Source organism: Vulpes vulpes, chromosome 14, assembly GCF_048418805.1.
Source record: "Vulpes vulpes isolate BD-2025 chromosome 14, VulVul3, whole genome shotgun sequence".
NCBI classification, from domain to species: domain Eukaryota; kingdom Metazoa; phylum Chordata; class Mammalia; order Carnivora; family Canidae; genus Vulpes; species Vulpes vulpes.
In genome coordinates this window covers 14,193,338-14,216,693 of record NC_132793.1, presented here as the reverse complement: position 1 = coordinate 14,216,693, position 23,356 = coordinate 14,193,338, and the positions used below count along the sequence as shown (strand labels likewise).

Here is a 23,356-nt window from a genome sequence, read left to right as displayed (position 1 = left end):
CTAGGCATGAAAGTAGAGCCAAGGGATGAGGACACCCCCCCTCCCCCGCTCCCCTTGTGGCCCTGCTCTGCGATCCTGGAGCTGTGCCGCTGCCTCTGGGGATCTCCCTCTGATCTCCCCCGTTACAGCCTGGGCTGGTCGTAATGAGGCTGGAGTTATGGGTGAGGAGGAGGCATCGCTCCGCAGCCTTCATTTCCTGGAGCTTATGACTTCCCTGCGGGCTCGGCAGGAACTGTTCCCCTGACTCCATCAGGCAGTTCCAGGACCCATCACAGCCCTGCAGGGATGCAAAGGGGAGGGGCCCGCGGGAGGGTGAGACTGGGGGGAGGCTGGGACCACCTCTGGGGAGAGCTGTGGGGGTGCGGGGGTGGGCGATCCCCAGTGTTTGCAGGCACCCCATTGCTGCTCTGTTTCCTCCCCTCTCCCTCCTTCCCTTTCTTTCTTTACACCACCTTTTCAGTGATTCTGTCATTCATTCATTCGTCAAACCTTAGCATCTACTACAAGTGGGGAGCCAGAAATGCATTCATTCATTCATTCAATCTGCATACTTTCAACATTGTTTTTCTGTGAAGACAGCAAGATACAATCAGTTCCTCGGCTCTATATCAGGAGAGAGATACATTTCTTATGGTTATTCGTTTACTCTTTCAACCAGTATTTACCACACCTCCCCAGTGCCAGCCCCTGTGCTGGGCACTGCGAACAAAGCAAAATAGTCCTGGTCCTTGTGAGGTTGACCTTCTAGTTATAAAGGAAAGAAACCTACCAGAGAATTTCTGGGGGTGATATGTGTTAAGAAGGAATATAAGACAAGAAAAGGGGGAGGAAGAGCATGATGGAAGGGCTGGAGTGGGTGTCTTATTAGAGATGTGCTATCAGGGAGGGCCTCTCAGAGGAGGTGACATTTGGCTGATCTGGAAAGGTGAGAAGGATCCTGGCAGGAAAGGTTTCCACGCAGAGTGAACAGTACACACAAAGGTCCAGAGGCCGGATTAAGCTGAGGAACAGTAAGGAGGCCACTGTGGCTGGTGCAGAGCAAGAAGGTGGCTTAAAGATGAGTCAGCACTGGGGCGCACGGGCCAGATCAAGCAGGACTGGGAGCAGGGAAAGCAGTTTCCATTTTATTCTGTGTGTGCAGAGAAGTACTGAGAGGAATTTAATACAATAAAAGCCACAGGAGACCGAAATGGTCTCCGGCCATAAGGGAATTTTATGATGGAAGTCCTTCAACGCCAGAGAGCCAAGCGCAGCACAGTGGGGCGCAGAGGAGGGACGGCATCGTAGAGAAGGTGGCCTTGGAAGTTAAAGCGCAAGAAGGATCTGGACTTGTGGAATTGGGGGTGTGCAGGAGCAGAAGGAGCTCTCCCTGGAAGGACTGCTTGGAACAAAGGCCAGAGGTCAAGTCCCACTTTAGAGAGGAGCAAAGCAGAGTCAAGGGTATCGACCAAAGTGGCAGTGTGGTCTCGAACCCAGGACTGCCCTTGGTGTAGTGCATCTTTGAAGGAACAGGAAAAGTCGCCCCTCTCAGTGGATGTAACTTCGTGCCAGGGGGCGCACTTGGCGGAACAAGGGTGGCTGTGGCTCAGCCCCGGGCCTGTCCCTTGGCCAGGCACCCTGGTGCAGGGCACATCCTGCGCTACAGTTTGAGGGGCGCGGCCCTCAGAGCCCCCACCTCTCCCTCCTCCCCAGGCCTCCGTATCACCCTCCCGGGGCCACTCGCGGACGCTTTGGCCAGGTTTCCTGGCCACCTGCCAATTCACCACTCCGCGTGGCCCTGCCAGGACTGCTGCAGACACTCCGGCCTCCTCTCTCCCCCACCTTCCTCCCTTTCCTGCTCCAGCTGTGTCTTCTGAGCGGGTGTAACCATGGGACCCCATCCAGGCCTTCAGGGGAGGCGGCTGTGGAGCCTCGGGCCTGCATTCGAATCTGCCAGGCCTTCCCATGAGATCTTGAGTGTGTTGGTGGCTTTCTCTGAGCCCCAGGTCTCAACCTACTGCACAGCTGTTCCATCCCAAATGGAATTAAAAGTCAAGCCCTCGTCTGGCTCAATAAATGTTGGCTTTGGCCTCTCCACTCTTCAGCCTCAGCTCCTGTGATCCGTGTGCTCTCCCACGTACTCGCATGTGATTCCTATGTGCATGAGGGCCTGCATCTGCCATCATGGATGTCGTCGTGTATGCGTGTATCTCATGCACATTCATTCATTCCAGAGATATTTGCGAATTTCCACTCTGTGTTGTTCTAGGCACAATGAAAAGAAATGGGTAGAGTCCTTGTCCTTGCAAGTCTAGTGGGGGACAGACAATAAACACAGAACATGACATTTCATGGTAAATGCTGTTGAGAAAAACAAAGCGGGATAATGGGCATAGGAAGTGCTAGAGCGTGTGTGTGGGGTTGGTAGGGGTGGGGATTAGCTCGCTCTCTCTGTTTCCCAATCATCTACTATAAATGATAATTTATACAAGGTGGTCAGGGAAGGCTTCACGGCTAAGGTGACATTTGAACAGAGATCCAAAGCGAGGGCAGGAGGCAGGGCTGTGCACATAGCTGGGAGAAGAGCATTCCAGGCTGCGGGAACAGCAAGCACAAAGGTCCTGAGGTCAGTGCATGTTTGGTGTGCAGGAGGACTAGCAAGAAATCCCTAGTTGCTGAAGTGGAGTGATGGGGTGTCAGCAGCGGGAGACGGAGTCAGAGAAAATACAGAGGTGGGCATCAGAGCCTGCAGCGTCTCCTCTGGGTTTTTACTGTGAGATGGGACCCCTACCCTGGGAGGGTTTGAGCAGAATTGACATGATCTAATTTACATTTTAAAAGATCTCAGTGGCTATTGTGCTCAAAATAGAGGGAAGCTGGGCCTGGAGGGGGTCTGGGGGGACTGGCTCAACAATGCAGGGGAGAAGCAAAGGAGGCTTGGACCATAGGGGAGCAGTAGAGGAGCCCGAGAAGTGGAGCCGTGCCGCAGGTACAGTGTGGGTCCCAGATGGGCTGCCAGGGGAAGAGGACCCAAGCGTGACCTTCGGGCCACCTCAGTAAGGGGACTGGCGGGGCTCCCTCTCACCGAGCTGAAGGCAGCTTCGGGCAGAGCAGGTGTGGGGAGGGCGGGAACGCAGTCTTGCGCGTGTTATATTCAAAGCCTGTTGGACACCCGGTAGCATGGGGAGCAGACCAGCGCCCCTACCGCCAGGGGCTCGCCCGCGGGGGGGCCCCGCTGCAGGTGTGAAGCTGGGCACTTGGATGGTATTTAGGGCTGAGACCGGACGAGCCCACGAAGGAGTGAGCACACTCCTGGGTGGAGAGGCCCAGCATCTTCATTGCAGAAATCCGGGAGATGAGGAGGGCCCATGAAGGAGCCTGAGCTGGAGGGAAGAGGAGGGCAGGGGAGGGGAGGCAAAGAGGGAGGAGTTATCCTGAAAGCCCACTGAGGACAGTGCGTGAGGAGGAATGGGTCATCAACTGTGCAGGCTGCGCTGTCTGGGAGTGACCTCTGTCCAGCTTGGCCTCTGACAGTCCTGCTTTACATCTGTTGTCCTGGCACCACTGCTAAGAGTGTCCCCCCCTTTTTAAAAAAAACATTTTTAAAAAGATTTTATTTATTTGACACACAGAGAGCGAGAGAAAGAGAGAGAGAGAGAGAGGACTTGCAGGGGGAGCAGCAGAGGGAGACAGAGAAGCAGGCTCCCCACTGAGCAGGGAGCTCCATCCCAGGACTCTGGGATCATGACCTGAGCCCAAGGCAGATGCTTAACCAACTGAGCCACCCAAGCACCCCTGTCCCCCCTCCCCTCTTTACTCCCAGTCTAGAGGATGAATTACATGGTCACCCTACTGCCAGGTCAAGTCAGATGTGGACCTTGAACTCCCCACTGGCTTTAGCAACATGGAGGTCATTGGAAGCCTTGATCAAAGCTAGTTTGGTGGCATGGTGGGCGCGCAGGCTCGAATGGAGTGGGTTCAGGAGAGATTGGGAGGCAGGTCGGCAGAGACACAGGTGGGGGTGGGTGACAGCCCTTCTGGGGTTTTTTTGAAGGTTCCTTTTGCCTGCTTTCCTAGCCCCTAGCCCGACCCCACAGCCTGCTGGGTTTCATGATATATAAAAGAGAAGGATGGGAAACAGATAGGCCTGCTGCTAATAGCCAATTCGTTTCCTAGTCCTTCTTTCTTGTTTCAATTCTGTTTCAGTGTTCGCTCCCAAGCTTGGCCATGTGCTCAGCCAGCCCCTGTGAACAGTGATTAGTCTAAACCAGTGAGAACCATTCCCCTGTCCCCACCAATGATTGTTTTAGAAAGTATCATGTGACACAACTCTGGCTAGTGAGATCTAAAGGGATACCTGCTGGAGAGCTTCTGGGAATTGTTTTTTGCTCCTTAAAAAGAGAGGCCTTGAGGAGAAACTTTTCATTTTCTGCTTGTGTGAGGAGGTGATGGCTGGAGCTACAGCAGCCACTTTGGGACAATGAAGGAAGCCAGCCTCCAAGAAGCTCTAGGGACTTACTAAGAAAGATGGTACAATCTGTGGCTTTGGTGATGTTGAACGACTGGCTCTACCCACTTTGGGCCTTGAGGATCCAGCCCCTATTTCCTCCAGACTCTCATTCTCTCTCCTCTGAACTCCCTTGGACCTGTCTGGCTGAGTCGTCTCTGGGGTTTGGTGTCAGCAGTGACGGCAAGCTTCTGGAGGACAGAAACCATGACTATTGCTTCTTCCATCCCTCCCCATTCCTTCCCACACATTCCTGGCAGAGCCACGAAAGAGCTGGCCCTGGGAGGGACCCTGGAGAGTCTTGCCTCAGAATTTGCTTGGGCAACATTCTTTTCCTCTCAGTGAGGACCTGCCAGCCTTGCTGATTTGCTGTGGCCTTGTCTATGCTCTGGGCATCACTGCCACTGCCCACACTGTGTCCTTCCAGTGTCTAGGCTGAGTGGCCGGCATGTCCTTTCTTGATTTCTCAATGCCTTGGTATCATTGCTGCCAAGGCTGTATGACTGCCAGCTCAGTGGCTCCAGGCTCTCCTTTGTCATCTGGCTGTCTCCCTGGGGACAGAGGAAGGGCTTCCTATCTACCCATCCCACATTCATTTCCTACCCTCTCTCTCTGCCAAGACCAAGAAGAGGGGCTGGGCATAGTGACCCCCACGCACCACAAAGTGGGGGAGACTTCATGGAGTAGCCTGGAGCTCCTCATCTCTGCCTCCTCCCTAAAGCTCCTGATAATCTTCCTAGCCCCTATCTCTGGGGATTCAGGGAAACTAAGATGATGGGGTCCAAAGTCAGGGGTCTGAGTTGCATCCATTCCTGTATGTTTGACCTTGGTAAATTTGCTCCATTTCTCTCCCAGTTTTCTCATCTGAGAAATGGGGCTAGGGTCAATGTGAAGAATCAATGGGATGATGCACATGGTGGGATCTATGGTGTTTGGTAATAAATATTAGCTGATGTGAGAATACTGGCTGTTGTTCTTATTTCTGGTCACCTGACAACTACTACCGGACCCCTGTTTTGCACCAAGTAGGTAAAAGGGGTTCATAGATATTTATCTCCTTGTTGATTTATTCATTCATGCACTTAACAACTGCCCTGGAGCCCACGAGCACACCTCATTCCAAGAAGAGTGAGGTGTGTACGGGGTAAGGGTGGTGCCTCCTGCTGTAGCACAAGGCTGGTGCCCGGGAGGAGGGGGGATTTGCCAGTGGGGGCCGTGCCCGGCAGCCTGGCTCCTGTCTGCCCTCTCCGAGTCCCCGCGGCACTCTGCCCACTGGATCCTGAGCCCAGAGCTCTCTGTGCTTGGCTGCTGTCTTCTCCCTGGGGGGAAATTATTTCTACCAGCTCAGTGCTCTCCCTTCAGGCCAGAACAACCCTTGAACAACTCCCTGTACATTGGAGGTGCAGTGAGTGTGCAGGGAGGGACTGGATGCGAGTCTGCTGTGTGTGGGCTGAACCCATCGGCTATTTCTGGGGCTGTGGGTGGGTGTGATGCCATGTCCTCTAAACTCAGCAGTGTATTGCCGGTGTGGGGTGGGGGTTACATCTCTGAGTGTGTTTGTGTGTGGGGGGGTCAGGATCTACCAAAGCTTCTGGGCCAGGTAGCTGGCCCATTACCTAGGGAGGCAGAGGTGGGAGGTGAGGGGAGAGGGAATGAGCAGAGCCGAGGCCATACACATCCCATTCACATGGTCACCCCATCTGCAAAGGCTATTCCAAGGGCCCCCAGTCTGTCCCCCAGTCTATGCGGAGCACAAATATGCCCTCATGAAGCCCAGTTCAGTCTAGAAGGTTCCCCGTTTGAAACCTTCCCTGAGACAAAGTGAGTTAGTTACCATTCATTAGGTACCATCCGGAGTAACAAAGGGTTTCTCATGCTCAATGAAGCTGCACACAATCCTTTCAGGTACGTACTGTTACTTGCCCTCATTTTGCAGATGAGCCAACAGAGGCATAAAGAGGTTGTCTGGTATGTTGGGGAGCTGGGATTTGAACCCCGGGCTGTTAGCTCCAAAGCCTGTACTGTCTGCCACCACACACGTGGCTGCTCAAGGCCCTGGGAGATCTGGACCTGCCCACCCTACCTCATGGCCATTGCCTCTTTTCCTATGTCTATCTCTCAAGCAGAGGGCTCCACCCACTATTTCCAACCTGCATGCCTCAGGCCCTTTGCTCCTGCTGTTCCCTGTGCTAGGAATGCCCTCTCCCTTGTTGCCCTATGTGCAACCCTGCAACCCTGGCCCACCCCTCCACACCCAGCCCAGTTGGCCTCTGCTCTGTGCCTCCTCCCCCAGACCCCTGTGAGCTCGTTCGTCTGAGCCGTGGCTCAGAACCAAATTCTCCCTTGATTGACCTGCTGGCTGTGGGCGCCTCCACTATTGCTCTGTGTGGGCATGGATAAAAGAATGAGCGAATGGACAGATGAACAGAAGGACAGGTGGCACCGTTTCCTTCTGCTGCTTCTGTTTATTGAGTCATCAAATATTTATCAAGCACCTACTATAGGCCAGGCTGTGTTGGAGGCTAAGGATGTAGTCGTGGGTGAATCAGAGGCCCATGGCCATGGCCTTCTGTTGCGTGTGTGTGTATAAGGGGAGATGTTTGTTAACCCAATAATCTCATGGGTACATGTACAATGTTCCACAACCAGAAAGTACAAAGACCCCCACACTTCACAGGAGACACACTCTCATTAGGGGCAGATGGGCTGGTGACGGGCAATCCCCCGAGAAAGGGGTTTTGAGCTGAAACAAAGAGGAGGGGCAAGTGAACAAGCTGCAGGTAACAGAACCAGCAAAAAGCCAGGGCCTCAGAGCTCAGGGGCCAGAGCACAGCGTCGGGAGCGAGGCAGCTTACCAGCAGCTTAAGGAGTTTAGATTCTGGCTCAAGAGCAACAGGAAGGCATAGAACACAGAAGATGTGATCAAATTTGTATTTTTAAGATCACCGAGTTTGCCGCTTAAAGACCAAACTGCTGGTGTGCAGGACAGGAAGCAGGGGAACCAGTGAGCAAGGCAGTGGCAGCGTGGCCAGAGTCGGTGGTGATGGCTCAGACCAGGGAGGCCACCTTGGGGTGGAGAAGAAGTGGCAGATATGAAATATTAAGGAAGCAAAGGGACCAGACCAGATGGATCAGATGTAGCGAATGAAGTGGCAGCCGGGGGGGGGGGGGGGGGGGCGACATCAAGAATAACTCTTAGCTTTTGTTTTGTTTTAGCTGACATCCGCCGAGCACCTACTAAGGCTTTGGGCTCCACCCCACTTACTGCTCACAGTAGCTCCATACAGTAAGTTACTGTTACCCCTTCACAATCTCACTTCCCTCTGGTAAGGATGCGGGGGCAGGGGGACCCAGTAGGCTTTGTCCCAAGCCTTGCTCCTTTGGTGGAACAGGCTTGGCGGATATAAGGAAGAGAAGGGAGAAAGAAAGGCAGGTTGCATATATTGAGCCGATTCTGAGTCAGTGAGAATAATGATAGATAACATTTATAGAGCTTTTACTGTGTGCCAGGCGTGGTGCCATCCAATTAGCTAATAATAAGAGGTAACACTTAGTTCTATGCAGAGCACTTTATGTCAGCGGACTGATTGAATTCTCACAACTCACCGCTGTCTTTAAAATTTCAGAAGAAGGGACAGTGGTTCAGAGAGGTTGAGGGACTTGTCCAAGGTCACACAGCTCGTTGGTGGTGGATCTGGAATCCAAACAGGCCGTGGTAGGGTGCTGGGTGAGTGCCCGGAAGGACAGGCTTGCCTTTGGCTCTAAGCACGAACCATGTCCCTCCCGACAACGCCTCTTGATGCTGTTCACCCTCTGCCTGGGTCTCTTCTCAAGGCCCGACCTCCCACGCAAGTGACGAACACACACGCGTATGCATACACACGCACACACACACATGCCCCTTGGCTGCCACTGCTCGCCTGCCCAGGGCTGGCCTGCCCAGAACCTTCCACCCCAGATGCCCCCGGCCTGCACCTGCCTCCCTGCCCTGCCCCCGCCCTGCCCGCCTGCTGGTGCCGCGGGCAGAGTCCGCTGTACATCATGTTGACAGTAGAAATTACATCCCGAGCTGCTGTTTTACACCGAGCCCTGTCAGAACTCACCGCAGCCCAGTGATCAGGACAAATTGAATACCATCCTGGCCGTGTCAATATTTATTCCATTTTACAAACGCGGCCGGATGGGGGACAGGGCCCCGCTGTGGTGCCAGCCAAGCATGGCCCCAGGAACCCCTTCTCCCTCTCATGCCGGAGCCGCCTCCTCCGTTCGCTCCTCCTCTCTCCCTCCTCCTCTTTGTCAGCTTTTTGTCTTCAGCGAAAATTGTGAAATTCAACATTTCTACCAAAAAAGTATACTAATCATAAATGCGGAGTTTAACAAATAAAGTAACTCATTCAAAGTACTTAGCACAGTGGTCAATAAGTGATCAATAATAGAAAATGAGCCCTGTGGATCCACCCATCCATCAAAACACTGAATATAGCCCCCTCCTTAGGAGCCTCTGCTGTGTCCCTTCCTAGCGGCCACCCCCTGTGTCCCTCTATCCTGGCTCTTTGTCTTTCTGTAGAGTTTATCACCCACCTATGCCCTCCTAAAGTCTCAGCTTAGTTTTGCTTGTGCCTGAGCTGGATGTAGATGGAATCCTACTCTTTTTGTGTTTTGCTTCTTTTTCTCAGCATTATGTTTTTGAGATTTGTCTTTGTTCTCGAGCCTGCCCTTTTCACGGCTGTATAGTACTCCACGGCATGGCCGTACCCTGTTCCCTACCTCCATTCCAGCCATGCTCCTTCTTCCTCTTCCTTCCTCCTTTCTCCTGCCCTCTTCCTGGTCAGCAACTCCTTTCCTTTCCACTTCCTTCTCCCCTGTTCTACCTCCCTGATGGTCCGTCTGCATGACCCTGATGGTCTGCATTTGCTCACATCATGCACACACCTGATCCCAGCTCTGCCATCCGAGCAGCAGCTTGATGCTCCCTCTGGGTCTGCCCCCCCCACACACACACACATGCACACAGTGCCTGGGATATGGGCTCCAGCTGGAGGGAGGGTCCCCCAGACCTGAGCCTATGACCATTTATTTGTTGCAGAGGATCCCTATGGGCAGAGACCAGGCTCTGTACCAGAGCCTTTGCCCTGATGCATCCAGCTGCTCCGGGTTAGCAGCCTTGGTAGAGAAGGACTCACCTCTTGCCCCTATCCAGATGGTAAAGCACTACCCTCTGGTCTGGGGTGAGAACTGAGTTGGCCCCACGTGGCTCTGCAGCTGTCAGTGGGATGTATGAAGAGTGGCAGGGAGAGAGAGCCTGGGCCGGACGAGGGCCAAGCCCCATCGTCAGCTCTGCTAGCTCACAGTCTCAGGTAGTGCCCATCCTATGGCTCGTAGTGAGTCTCACCCCCACAGCAGAAGCGACCAGCAGACCGGGTGTGTGTGTGTGTGTGTGTGTGTGTGTGCCCAGTAGGGTAGGGGGCCCTCCAAAGAGCCACTACAGAGCCCACTTCCGTACCCCAGGAGCACATCTGACACATTTCGTTTGTCTCCCTTAATCCCTTCTCTGTCCTGGAGCTGCTTTGATGATGACATATTCAGGGTAGTTAATTTTTATTGCAACCCGCAGATGACATTAAGGAATCCGTCCCTTTGCAGTACAAGAGAAAGCTCTCTAGACTGGGAAGGCGAGTGGACAGGCTGGAACTTGGCTTTGATCCGGCCACGCTAGCTGATTTTGGGCAAGTCTCCGCCCTCTCTGGGCTTCTTTACAACGAAAAGTCAAACTGTGATTTCCAGGGGTCGTCAGAAGGCAAGGGTCATGCTGGCAGTGTAACAAGGGGGACTTGCTCAAAATACATCCCTGGGTCCCCAGAGCGTCTGGTGCAGTAGCAATGATAATAATACTAATAGGCAACATTTGAGGGCACTTTCTGAGTGCCAGGACTTGAATATTTGATGAGCTAGATGTGAAGAAGCTGGGCTGACTGACCACTGTGCTAAGTACTTTACACGAGTTACCTTGTTTCCTCTGTGCCACGGTCTGATTATTATTTTACAGATGAAGAAGCTGGGGCGCCGAGAGGTGAAGTAGCTGGCTCTGGGTGACAGCCAGGAAGTGGGGGAGCTGGGCCCTGAACAAGGAAAGTCTGAGCCTGTCCTTGGTCTGGGATAGCTCCCCAGCAGATTCTGGCACTGACCTGGGAGCCCGGGGCCGGGTGGCCAGGAAGTGGCACCACGGAGATCAAGCACGGTGCACCTACCATCTTCACAGTGAGTCATCAAGACGTGTGTGAAGGCACCCCTCACCCCCCGACACACAACCAGCGCGAGCTCTATGGCTAATTCATTCGACCATCCTCACACCACCCTCCTGAGCCCGGCTTTAGCTTCTCCTGTCACTGATGGAAATACAGAGGCACAAGAAGAGGTGGTACTCCCGACCACGTGGCTAAGGGTTCAACTCCGAAGCCGTGCACACTGCTTCGATTACCTGCCCCGCCCCTCCCCTGCGCCTGGTAACAGATGGGGAGTCACACCCTCCAACCTTCTGGGCCTCAGTCTTCCCTGCTGTGAAATGGAGGTGCTGGACTCCTGGGCTTGGAGTCTAGTGTCCTAGCTTCTGCCCCTAACACCAAGTGTTCCCAGGTAGGTTTCTTTCTTCTCTGGCCTCAGTTTCCCCATCTGGAAAAGAAGTCTCTGTGACTCTATCCCAACACTACACACAGATGCTGCTTTGAAACAAGCCTCCTGGGGAGTTCAGACTGTTAAGCATCTGACTCTTGGGCTCAGGTCATGATCTCAGGGTCATGGGATTGAGCCCCATATGTTATTGGGTTCCATGCTCAGCGGGGAGGCTGCTTCTCTCCCTCTGCCTACCCTTCCCACCCACCACCATCGCTTGCATGCACTCTCTCTCTCTCTCTCAAATAAATAAATCTTAAAAATAAAATAAATAATAAAATAAAATAAAATAAAATAAAATAAAATAAAATAAAATAAAATAAAATAAAATAAAATAAAACAAGCTTCCTTCTCATGACAGAAGGCCTCAGGTCTGGCTCCCTGGAAACAGGCTCCAGGGCAGAGATCGGCCTGCAGGAGGTATACTGTGGAGAGTTGGGGGGAACACTGCAGGAGGGAGGTGCTGGTGGTGAGGAGGAAGTTGAATCATGAGGTCGTCCCAGCGGAGGTCCCAGCCCGATCCACGATCCACGATCCACGGGCTCGCTGAGCAGCGATGCTCCCAGTCGAGAGAAGGGGCCGGGCTCCGATTCCATGCATCTACCAGATTCCATGCATCTACCAGACACTGGACATGGGCTGCCCACCCCTCCAGAGGGTGTGACCTTGAGCAAGACAGCTCCCTTTGGCTGAGGGCAGTCCCGGGAAGAGGCTTAAGCTGAGGGCTGTCAGTAGCTGCTGGCACCGCCGTCCGGGGCAGCACGTTCTGCTACATCAAATCTGCTGAAAAACCTGGGGCCTGGCCTCAGCTCTGGAGATGACAGCAGACACAACGTGGCCTGAGCCCTGGGCTTAGCCAGCTGGCCTTGGCCCAGCTCTGAGCCCCGCTACCTTGCGTACACCTCCTGCCGTGTTCACGGCGGGATCAGAGCCCTGGAGCTCGCTCACAGCCTGGCCGCCACCTCCTGCCTGGTGGCTCATCTCCCGTGGTTCCCCGAGGTCCCGGCGATTATGCCACTGAAAATTCCGCTTTCATCTTGTCAACCTCGCAGTAAATTACAGGCCCGGGGAGGCGTGGGCCTCCTCCTTAAACAAGATTCAATTCCACTTAGCTGCCCCCCTTCCTGCCCCACACGTGGGGCCCTCCCTCCCACCACCCCGGGCGCAGGATTTATGGCCTCTCCTTGCAGGCAGCTGGTAACCATGGCAAGCTCCTTAGGGAGGCTTCAGGCTGGAGCCTCGTCAGCCCCAGACTCCAGTGCGGCCGCTTCCTCCTAGGATGGAGAGAGGAGAAGCCAAGATAGTGGGAAGGGGCTTCCGGAGACTGAGGCAGAGAGGTCATAGTCACCTCAGCCGTGACAGGCACATGGATGCTGTCACTGCACATCCTCACACCACCATGATGCAGACGCTATCATCCCCCCATTTTATAGACGGGCAAACTGGGGCCAGCGAGCATGAGGTCAGTATCCAAGGTCACACACCAAGGAAGCGGTCGAGTCCAGGGCTGGGGCACCGCCTCTTCCCCTAACTGCTGCTCCTGGAGGGGTGTAGAGTCTCTTAGGGGGTTTCAGGTCCTCTAAGACCTTGGCTTCTCCACCTGATGTCTGATTCTCTTAGATCTCAGTCCCTGCTCATTTCCTCCAGGGATGGGGAGATCACTGCCTCTCTGGAGGGCCCATTATCTCTCTAATGACTAGACACAGTCTCCAAATAATTGATCAAGCCTGTCACCCCTCAGAAGCATTGTTTTGGCATTTATGGTCTTCCGTGATCCAGCTGCTAACTCCCTTCTGCTAACTTATCTTTTGTGGCTCACCAACACTGTAGACTGCCTAGGGATCTCCCCGGCTGCTCAGTCCTCAGCTCTGCCCCTGGGTCTCTTCTTATACCACCCCCCGCCTTACAATCGCTACCTCCCTTTATTCCTACCCCAGAATATCAGAGCTGGCAACCCAGTCCTTCCTCCTTTTCCTGCTGGAGAGAGGCTCAAAGAGGGGATGAATTTCCCTAATGCACAGGGGGAGCTGATGATGGGCCCGAATCTTCTGCCAATTAAAATGACAACTAGTAATAAAATAGCTAACATCCACTGAGTGCTTGATACCACCATTCTGAGCATCTCACATGTATAATCCACTTAATTCTTGAACGACGCTATGAGGCAGATACTATTCTATTGCCATTTTGCGGAAGGATGAAGCATGGAGAAGTCAGGTGACTTGCCTAATGTCCCCAAAGCACCCTGACGTCAGAGCCACGCTCCTAACCAGGTGCTTCCCCTGCTCCACGCTGCCTCTCCCCACTCCACATGGCTTGTTGGTGAATGGGGGAGCAGACACAAGTGCCCAGAAGAGGCCAGCATACTGGCGAGAAGCAAGGATGGCTTATCTGCCAGGAAAACTGCCTGTCACTCAGGTTCTTGGGCCTGGGGCCTAAAGTCAACACTCCCCCTGTCCCAAGCCTGTGCATTAGAGGTTGTCACTTCCCACTTCCTCTGCAACTCCCCATTCATGTCCCAGGGGCCTTCTGCATCATCACTTCTTCCTACTGGTGGCAGGGCCAGGATCTGATGCATCTCTGTATCCCAGAGCCTAACTCAGGACCAGCACATAGCAGGTGCTCCAGAAAAGCTTGCTTTTATCTAAGGGACTCAAGTAGGGCTTCCCGCAACAGGTGACATTTGAACTGCTCCTGGAAGGATAAGTATGGGTTCACCACATAGGCTAAGGGGGAAAGCTGATGGCAGGCAGAGGGACCTGCTTGAGCAAAGTCTTGGAGGAAGCAATATTCAGAGTGTGAAGGGGAGTAGGGTGGTGGTGGTGAAGAGGATGGAAAGGTAAATTGAGACCAGGCTGAGCATGTTGGTAAAGAGCTGGGTCTTAACTTGTGGGTGAGAACACTCTTTATGACTTGTGCCTGGGACGGATGGGGAAAGAATATTTCTCACAGGTTCTACATTCCCAGGTTGGGGCTGCTGGGGCTACAGTCTGCAAACCATTTGACCAAATCACCACCCCCAAGAGCATGCACAGGACCTCGTTTGGGGTGACAGAGAGGCCAGCACTGATGCCGGGGCTCAGGCAGATTTTACTTTATTCTCTCTCCTGACAAGTGATGCAGCTGACAGATAGAGGGTCATTGTCCCTAATCTCTCGTCTCAGGTTGCCACAAGGAAGCAAGTTGAGCCCGTTAAGCCCAGCGCCTGGTTCAGAACTTAATCCTCTCCTTCCTGAGTTTCAAGCTACAGATTCTAGTCAGGGATTCCCCATCTCCAGGGAACAGAGCAAGTATGGAAGAAAATGGAGCTGACACACAGGGCTGTACTGTCAGGGACGCAAAGGGGGTGGGGAGGCCTAAAGTCTGCATCATCTTTACGGAGAATGCAGGAGCTGGACCTGCACTCCTGACTCTGCTGCTACCAGCTGTGTGACGTCAGGCAAGTTACTTCACCTCTCTGAGCCTCAGTGTTCTCCTCTGTAAGACGGGGAAAATAAATCTTTCCGGGTTTGTTGGGAGGCTCCAATAGATGATGAATACAAAAGTAATCCTCTGGAAAGAGTTGAGTGCAGGTGAGGCTTGATTATTATTATCCACTTGCAAGAGCAATAATAAATCTCTCAGAGTCATGAGACTGAAAGATAATAATAGTGGCTCTTTGTAGAGCTTTTACCACCTGCCATATCTCCCTAGTGTGGGCCCGTTATAAAAATCCATTCAGAGAGTGCCCACTCCAATGCCCCACGAGGCGGGCTCTGCTATATCCCCATCTCAGAGATGAGGGAGCATGGTTATCCCCATCTTTACTGCCCTTTGCAGTGGAGTAAATGTCTCTCTTGGCAGAGTCCAGTTCCCTGGTCTGGGTTCTGGAGTCCATTCACACCTCCCTGGCATCTGAGAAGCTGTACACTATGGATTATCCCTTCTCTTGCCCTATCTTTACCCCTGTCTGATGGGCTCCTGGCATAACATGTGCTCAAGTAGATTAAATCTTAAAAACAATAGCAACAAAAAAGAAGCACACACCGGACATCTCCCAGCCCTTCCTTTACCAATCAAACTTCTCTGAAGGCTGGTCGTACTTACTCACTGTCTCCTTTACTCACCTCCTACTCACTTCTCAACCCACTGTCCACCTAGCTCCAATCCTCATTGCTGCATTAGGATGGCTCACAGAGGTCACCAATGGCCTCCATCTTACTAAATCCAATGGATGTTTTCCACTCTTCATTTCACTGGACCTGTTAGCAGTATTTGAGACATCAAACTAGACAACTGGGTTTCTTTCTACTTCTCTAAATATGTCTCTGCCTCTCCTTTGCAGGATTATTTTCCTATATCCCACCTTTAGATTCCCCAGTCTTTGTACAACCTCAGCCATGCCAATGACTCCAATTACCATCAATGCTCTGTGACTTCCAACTTAGGCGTAACCTCCCATCTGAAGTCTACAGATAAAAATACAACTGCCCATTCAACACCTCCACTTAGATGCCTCTGAGAAACCTCAAACCCACTATATCAAAAGCCAAACATGTGTTCTTCCTAAATACTGGCCCTTTGCCTGGGTGCCCCATTGCACAAATGGCACCCATCTCTGTCATGTGGTCCAAGCCAGAAGGCTGGAAGTCATGAGCTTGACAACTGTCATCTCTGCAACCCCAATGGCACTCAATCATTAAGTCTGGTTCACTTTAGAGATGCCTGGATGGCTCAGTGGTTGAGTGTCTCCCTTTGGCTCAGGGCGTGATCCTACAGTCCTGGGATTGAATTCCACATTGGGTTCCTACAGGGAGTCTGCTTCTCCCTCTACCTATGTCTCTCTCTCATGAATGAATGAATGAATGAATGAATGAATAAATAAATAAATAAATAAATAAATAAATAAATAAATCTTAAAAAAAGAAGTCTGGTTCACTTTATATCTTAAATAACTCCTCAAGCTGACCACTTTGCAATCATCTCCATCACCACCCTAATTCAAACCAGGGATTCAGGATGATTCTTAGATTTTTGGCTTGACACTGGATGGTATGACACTGACAAGGATGGAGCAACTGAGGGGAGAGGAAGTTGGGGAAGGAAATAAGGATTCCTTTTTAGGTATGTTTGATACATTCATGAGACCTGCAAGTGGAGATGTGTAGCTGGCAGCTGGATGCAGAAGTCTGGAGCTCCAAGGAGAGGGGACATAAATCTGAGATCATCAGCATGTAGTGATATTTAATGCTGAGGAAATGAATGAAATCACTCGGGGAGAGACAGGAAGTAGGCCCAGAAGTGATCCCTGGGGCACTCCAAGATCAGAGATGAGATAGGAAAGGAGGCACAAAGACTGAGAAGTATCTGCCATTGAGGTTGGAGGCCATCCAAGAGCACGTGGTGTCATGGAAACCAAGAGTAGAACTAAAGATCAGCATGTTGAAAGCCTGCTGAGAGGCAAGGTAAACTGAGGTTGGAGAAGTGACAGACTCCCCTGGGCAATTCAGAGGGCGTTAGTGGCCTTGAAAAGAGTCCTGAAGTCTGTCTGTTTTGCTGGACTATAAGCCCCACAAGGCAGGAAATATCATTTGTTTGCTCATGTTGTACCTCTAGTGCTTAGCTCATTAGCATTGTTTTCTGGCATGTCTGGTTATCTTTGACTGTGTGTTGGCCATCGTAATTGGATTTTTTTTTTTCTTTAGGAAGAATTTCAAATTCAGGATGAAGATTTTTTTTTTTTTTCTAAAAAGGATTTACATTTGGCTGTGGTGCAACCATTCTGGGATTGCTTTAAACAAAAATCCAAGGCTTGAAGTTCCCTGGAATACCCAAGTAGTTTGGATGAGGCTGCCAATCCATGACTCAAGGCTGGGCTACCTTTGGTTCACCCTTACCCCAAGGGTGAAGCCCTCCGGAGTCCCAGCTTATTTCCGTAAGGATCACCTACTTGACTGCCTACCTTATGCAGGCCATGGACTTTTGATTTCAATTCCAATTCCCTTTATGCTGTGAGATCATCAAAAAACAAATTCAAAATTTCCGAGATCAGCAAATGCCCTCAGGACAAAAGCAGATTCTATGCTTCCTAACTTCTCTGGGTTTCTGTTTTCCCTTCAGTTTTGACCTAATAATTCCTGGTAATTCCTTACAAAGAGCTTACTTGTCAGTGCTTTGATGCTTTAATAAGATGCTTTTTCTATTTTATCTATCATTCTTAGCTCTTTTCAGCTGAAGGGTTGGTCAAAAAAAAAACCTAGCCTCCTATTTCTAAACTCAGAAAAGCTAATCTTTAGGGCTTAGCACTGTGCATGGCACATTGTAGTGGCTCAATGAATATGTATTGATTGAGTGGATGAAGTGGACCCAGGTCTCCAACATCCCTGCTTCTTCCAATGCACAGGACATCACACTCCCAGGACAAGATACCAACAGAGCACTATGGTCAGAGCTCAGTGAGCTGTGCAAAGAGGCAGGGCTATGAGCTCCAAGGAGGGGAAGGATCTCTGTGGGATCAGGAAGGACAATGGCAGGGGGTAGAGGATAGGACCAGGGTGAGCATCAAAGTGTAACTTGATGGTAGATTAGCCATTGGCTTAGGAAAGGAGGACCCACAGGAGGTGGCACTGTAAGTAAAGGCCTGAAGCGAAGGCTGGAATGTGTAAGGGATTCAGCAACCAAGAAGGGGCAGAGAAGCATGGGCCAGCCAGGAGAAAGTCGTGAAGGCCAAGCAGAGCCCCTGGGCCCGAAGTGAAAGCAGAAGCAGAGCCCTGGCAGAAGGAGGGAGGAGAAACAGCTTTTGTGAAAATGCACACATGGTAATTGCTGAGAAGAGTATCTCCCCCAGTTTAAAAAAGCTCTCTCCTCTGAATTTTCCTTGGTCCCAGTTTCAAAGGAATTTTAATTGCAAAGAAAATTTGTCATCTCCCTGGGGGGAGAGGGCTCTGTAGCTTTGAAAAGTCATGCCTGATGCTGATTCTCTCTCCAAACTGGAGATTTCCACGCTTTGGGTGCGTGGAAGGTGTCTGGGGATTGGGCAGCGCGGAGGGATGGGCAGGGGTGGGACAGGTCTTCTTGTGCCTTTCTGTGTTTGGGAAGGCTGGGTTTGCAGTCAACGGTTTCTTGGCCTGGGTCCTCCATGAGGGTCTTTGGCGCCAACCCAATGACAGTCTGAACTCCTTTCTCCTCAAACCCAGTGGGTTTATTTAATTAATTACGTTAATTAAACAACCGGTCTCTTGGCTTCCATCCTTGCTTTACTGTAGACTATGCTTCATCAGCAGCCCATTTGGAGAATAATTTGGTAGTTTCTTAAAAGTTAAACATAAATTACCATACAATCCAGCAATTTCACTCCTAGGTATCTACCTAAAGAGAAATGAAAATAAATGTCCACGCAAAGACTTGTAAGCAAATATTCATAGCAACATGATTCAAAGTAGCCAAAAAGTGCAAACAATTAAAAACCTACCAACTGGGCAGCCCAGGTGGCTCAGTGGGTTTAGTGCTGCCTTCAGCCCAGGGCATGATCCTGGAGACCCGGGATCAAGTCCCACGTCGTACTCCCTGCATGGAGCCTGCTTCTCCCTCTGCCTGTGTCTCTGCCTCTCTCTCTGTGTCTCTCGCGAATAAATAAATAAAATTAAAAAAAAAAAACCTACCAACTGATGAATGGATGAACAACTGGGCGGTATATCCACACAAAGGAACACTATTAAGCAACAAAAAAGGAACAAACTGTGGGTATGTATATACTACAATACGGACGGAAGCATCTCAAAACCATTATGCTCAATGAAAGAAGCCAGATGCAAAAAATCCACATATCGCATGACTTTGTTTACGTGAAATGTCCTGCAAAGGCGAATCTATAGAGACAGAAAACAGAGCTGTGGTTGCCTGGGGCTGGCAGTGGGGATGGAGACTGACTGCAGATGGGCATGAAGGGTCTTGCTGGGGTAAAAGAAATGGAAAACTGGATAGTAAGAGTTGTGCAACTCTGTAATTTTCCAAAACTCACTAGATTGAACACTTACCATGAGTGAATGTGATAGTGTGTAAATTATGCTTCGAGAAAGCTGTTGGAAAAAATGGCTCCCATCTCTCTGGGAACAAAAGCCAAAGTTTCTACAAGGTCCTATACGATCTGTACCTGCAGCCACTGGGACCTACCCATCCCGTCCCCTCCCCCCCAGCTCAAGCCCGAGGGCCTTCTGGGTTGTCCTTGGGACAGACATGCTCCCACCTGATAGCCTTTGCACTGGCTGTTCCCTCTGCCTGGCATGTTCCCCTCTAGATAGTTGCAGGGCTTCCTCCTTCACCATTTTAATATCTTTGTTCAAATATGATCTTTCCAGTGGAAAGTAACCCAAGCTCTCCGTCTAAAATTGTAGCCTCTCACTAAGGCTCTGCCAAGCACGCTTCCCTTATTTTTTCATAGCTCTATCACCTTCTAACCTATAATTTACTTATTTATTATGCTTATTGTTTGTCTCTCTCTCTTCCCTAGCATATATGCTTCACTGGGACAGGAATTCTTGTTGGTTTGATTCACTGATGTACCCTTAGGGCATAGAACAATACCTGGCACAGAAAGGTGGTCAATAAATATTTGTCAAGTAAATGAATTAATACGTGATTTCTGAATGCCCTCTCCGTGCCAGGAGCTGAACATACAGCAGTGCATTGGAGGAACAAATCTCTCTGCCCTAGGTGGCTTGCATTTTAGTGGCAGAGAGACCAGAGGCAAGAAAATATTTTAAACCACTAATGGAAGGAAACTCCTAGCCCCATCACCAAGAAATCATGAATATGATAAACTTAATAAAGGCTGTTTTGGGGGCAGGATGAGGGCAGGTCTTCTTGGCAAGGGACCCAATGGAGAAGTATGAATGGGCCAATTGGGGAGGAGGGAAAGAGGATTTCAGGGCCCAGGGAAGAGGATTTCAGCATGTGTGAAAAAGCTCAGAGGCCAGAGAGAAGGTGTGTCCTGTTTGGAGACGCGAGAGAGAAGTTTGCTTCAGTTGAAAACATAATCTGTAACTGGGAGAAATGGGGCTGGGGAGGTGCGCTGGTGTCACAATATGGAACAGTCAGTTCAGCAGGGCCAATTGGAAAAGACCCTGATCATAAACAGCTGGGACATTCCAGAGGAATCTGTGCTGTGCTTTATGCTCTCAAGAGAGAGCCTGGGGGTTCAGATGTGTTAGGGATCACTGGAGGGTTTAAGCAGGAGAGTGACAGTGACACTTCTGAAAGGATCACTCCAGCTGCCAAGGGCAGAACAGATTGGAGGAACCGGAGGCTGGGCAGGAGGCTTTGTGCCAGTCCTGTTGAGGGTGACTTAGTGAACATAGGTGGCCAGGAAAGGGAGGGGTCATGGATAATAGTAATTGCCACAGCCAGCATTTGCTGAGCAGATACTGTGTGCCAGGGAAGGCTCTGAGCCCCTGACCGGTACTATCTCTTAATCCACACAGTACGTGAGACATTGAACCACGGGGAGTCTCAGTGACCTACATGGTGCATCCGGGATTCAGACTCCACAGATGATATTAGGCTTTCCAGAGTGGTCTCCAGGTTGTTGGCTTGGATGAGAAGTAGAGCCATTTGGGGAGACAGGGGTGGAGGCTGGGGAAGAAAGAGGGAAGCCGATTTGTGACAGAAGATGCTACACCCACAAAAAAGTGTGAGGTTCTGGGGACCAGCCAAGTGGAGATGCCAACAGGATTGCTGAATATATGGGTTGGAATCCAGAGAAGAAATTATTTTTCTTAAAAGATGTTATTTAGGGATCCCTGGGTGGTTCAGCGGTTTAGCGCCACCTTCAGCCCAGGGCGTGATCCTGGAGACCTGGGATTGAGTCCCACGTCGGGCCCTATGTTGGGCTCCCGGCATGGAGCCTGCTTCTCCCTCTGCCTGTGTCTCTGCCTCTCTCTCTCAATCTCTCTGTGTCTATAATAAATAAATAAATAAAATCTTTAAAAAAATGATGTTATTTATTTGTTTGTGAGACACACACAGAGAGAAGCAGGCTCCCTACCACTGAGCCACCCAGGTGCCCCTCAGAGAAGAAATTTAAAGATGGCAGGGAGTGATTTGGGTGTTATGCCCACAAAGACACCAACTGATGGCAGCTGAGACAGCTGCTGACCAGAGTGAGGAGTGACAAAAGGCCAGGTAAGCCCCAAGATTTCAAGGGTGGCAGGAGGAGAAAACAGTGGTAGCATGATCCCTTCACAGTAAATAAATAATATTCAAACATATGTGAATATTGTTCATACTCCAGCATGAACAAAACGTTTTTCTAGGAGGAATTCGGAGAAAGTGTGAACAGGGTTTACCTCTGGGGAGCAGCTGGCAGGGTAGGGGAGGAACTCCCATCCTACACATGTTCCCAGACCTGTGATACATGTGCCACATCTATTTCTCAAAAAGCACCAATGGGGGAATAAGCGGTTGGTGAGATTTAAAGTCATTTCTGCATGTTTTTTTCTCTAGATACTTCTTTGTATTTTTTAAAAAACATAATGGTAAGTGTTTTTAACAAAGGAGGGACCAGGTGGATGAGGTGATGTCAAAGGTGACTCAAAAGGAGCCACCAGGGGCACCTGGGGGGCTCAGTTGGTTAAGCATCTACCTTCAGCTTGGGTCATGATCCCAGGCTCCTGGGATGGAGCCCCACATGGGGGTCTCTGCTGGGCAGGGAGTCTGCTTCTCCCTCTCCTTCTGTGTGCTCTTTTTCTCTCAAATAAAAAATTATAAATAAATAAATAAATAAATAAATAAATAAATAAATAAATAAAAAGGAGCCATGAGACAGGTGGGAAGAAAATCCCGACAGAGTGGGGTGGGGTGAGATCAGAGGAGAGAGATTTGGGAGGAGGTCCGGCTGGATGTCTCAAGTTCATAAGAGGCTCAGCGTGGTGAAGGGATGGGGGCTGCAGCACAGTATAGCAATCTCCTGCGGGGACCCCGTGAGAGGTGTATGATTGGCATGGCTGGAACAAGTGGGAGAAACAGGCTGCAGCGGGGAGGCTGAGAGGGAGGGCTGGACCAGGGCCAGCTGGGGAGGCCTGTGTGGTGAGAGGGGGGCTTTCAAGAGAGGGAGCATGGAGCATATTAAGTGCTGCTGGAGGTAGAGACAGGGTACTGAAGACTAAGGACAGTTGCAGGAGGCAAGGTGTCTCGAGCCCAGGCTGAGAGACGACGTGCCTCTGCCGTCCCAGGTGGCCTATGGAGGGGAGAGCAAAGCCAGGAGCAGAAGCCAGGCCTCAGCAACCTGAGGCCACCCCTCCTGCTCTCTCCCATCTGGTTGTGGCTTTCTGGGGACAGTGTCCAGCTTGCTTCTTGTGTTGACCACCAAGCCACGCTTCCAGGCCTCTTTGGTCAACTGCTCTGGCCACTGGACAAGGCAGCCTCCTGACGGTGCTCACCCCCTGGCTTGCAGTATGACCTAGAGCAAGTCCTCCTCACCCCCACCACTGGGCCTCAGTTTCTCCTCAAGGGCCTGTCCAGCTCCTGCATCCTAGGATTGCATGGCTCCGTGTGCTTGCTGGTTGGTATCTGTCCCTGATGCCTCAACTCCAACATCTGCATTCAGGAAACCTCATGAAGGGCAAGGTGGTTCTCCCAGCTGACAAGATGAGCCTCCTGGCCCAGGGATGACCTGGACACTTCGAATATCACCAAAAGATGCCCGCCACTTGGAGTTTTGTGGGTTCTGGCTCCAGAATGGCCTGCTTTGTTTTTCCAGATACTCCTGCCCTAAGACAGCCAGGTCCTGGTCCACACTCTGTCCCACCCGGCTCCACAGCGGTCAGTAAATCCCACAGGGCTCTGGGTCTCAGCCTTCTCATCTGAGAAGTGGACGTGATTGTTGCTCCCACGTGGTTTTACTTCAAGGGTTAAATAAGACAATGCACGTGAAGATCCTAAAATATAGCAAAAGCTCACTATCTGAGGACTATTGTTTAAAAAAGCTGCACCTTGATCTATAAAAATTGAAAATGTGTGAAACCCATAACCCAGAAGTCTATACTAGAGACACACCAGCATGGGGTGACTATGTACACATTGCTCCTGATAAGGGAAAAAGGGAAAACATTCTACATGTCTCTTGGTAAGGGAGTGGACAAATAAAAATGGAGTATATTCATACGAAGGAATATAGCCACTTAAATGGGATAAGCCAGAGCTATATATATCAACATTGATAGCTTT

At 51.0% G+C, this 23,356-nt stretch overlaps 1 long non-coding RNA gene across 1 annotated transcript in view; it reads right to left on the bottom strand.

Annotated features, from left to right (window-relative positions):
* Nucleotides 1–23,356, bottom strand: part of LOC140595345 (uncharacterized) — a 51,275-nt gene continuing 27,919 nt past the window's right edge. Inside the window, exons 2-3 of the long non-coding RNA XR_011996882.1 lie at nt 8,093–8,180; nt 1–2,244 (exon numbers count right to left, since the gene is read on the bottom strand). This is a non-coding gene — a long non-coding RNA (uncharacterized lncRNA). The remainder of the gene's footprint in view (nt 2,245–8,092; nt 8,181–23,356) is intronic.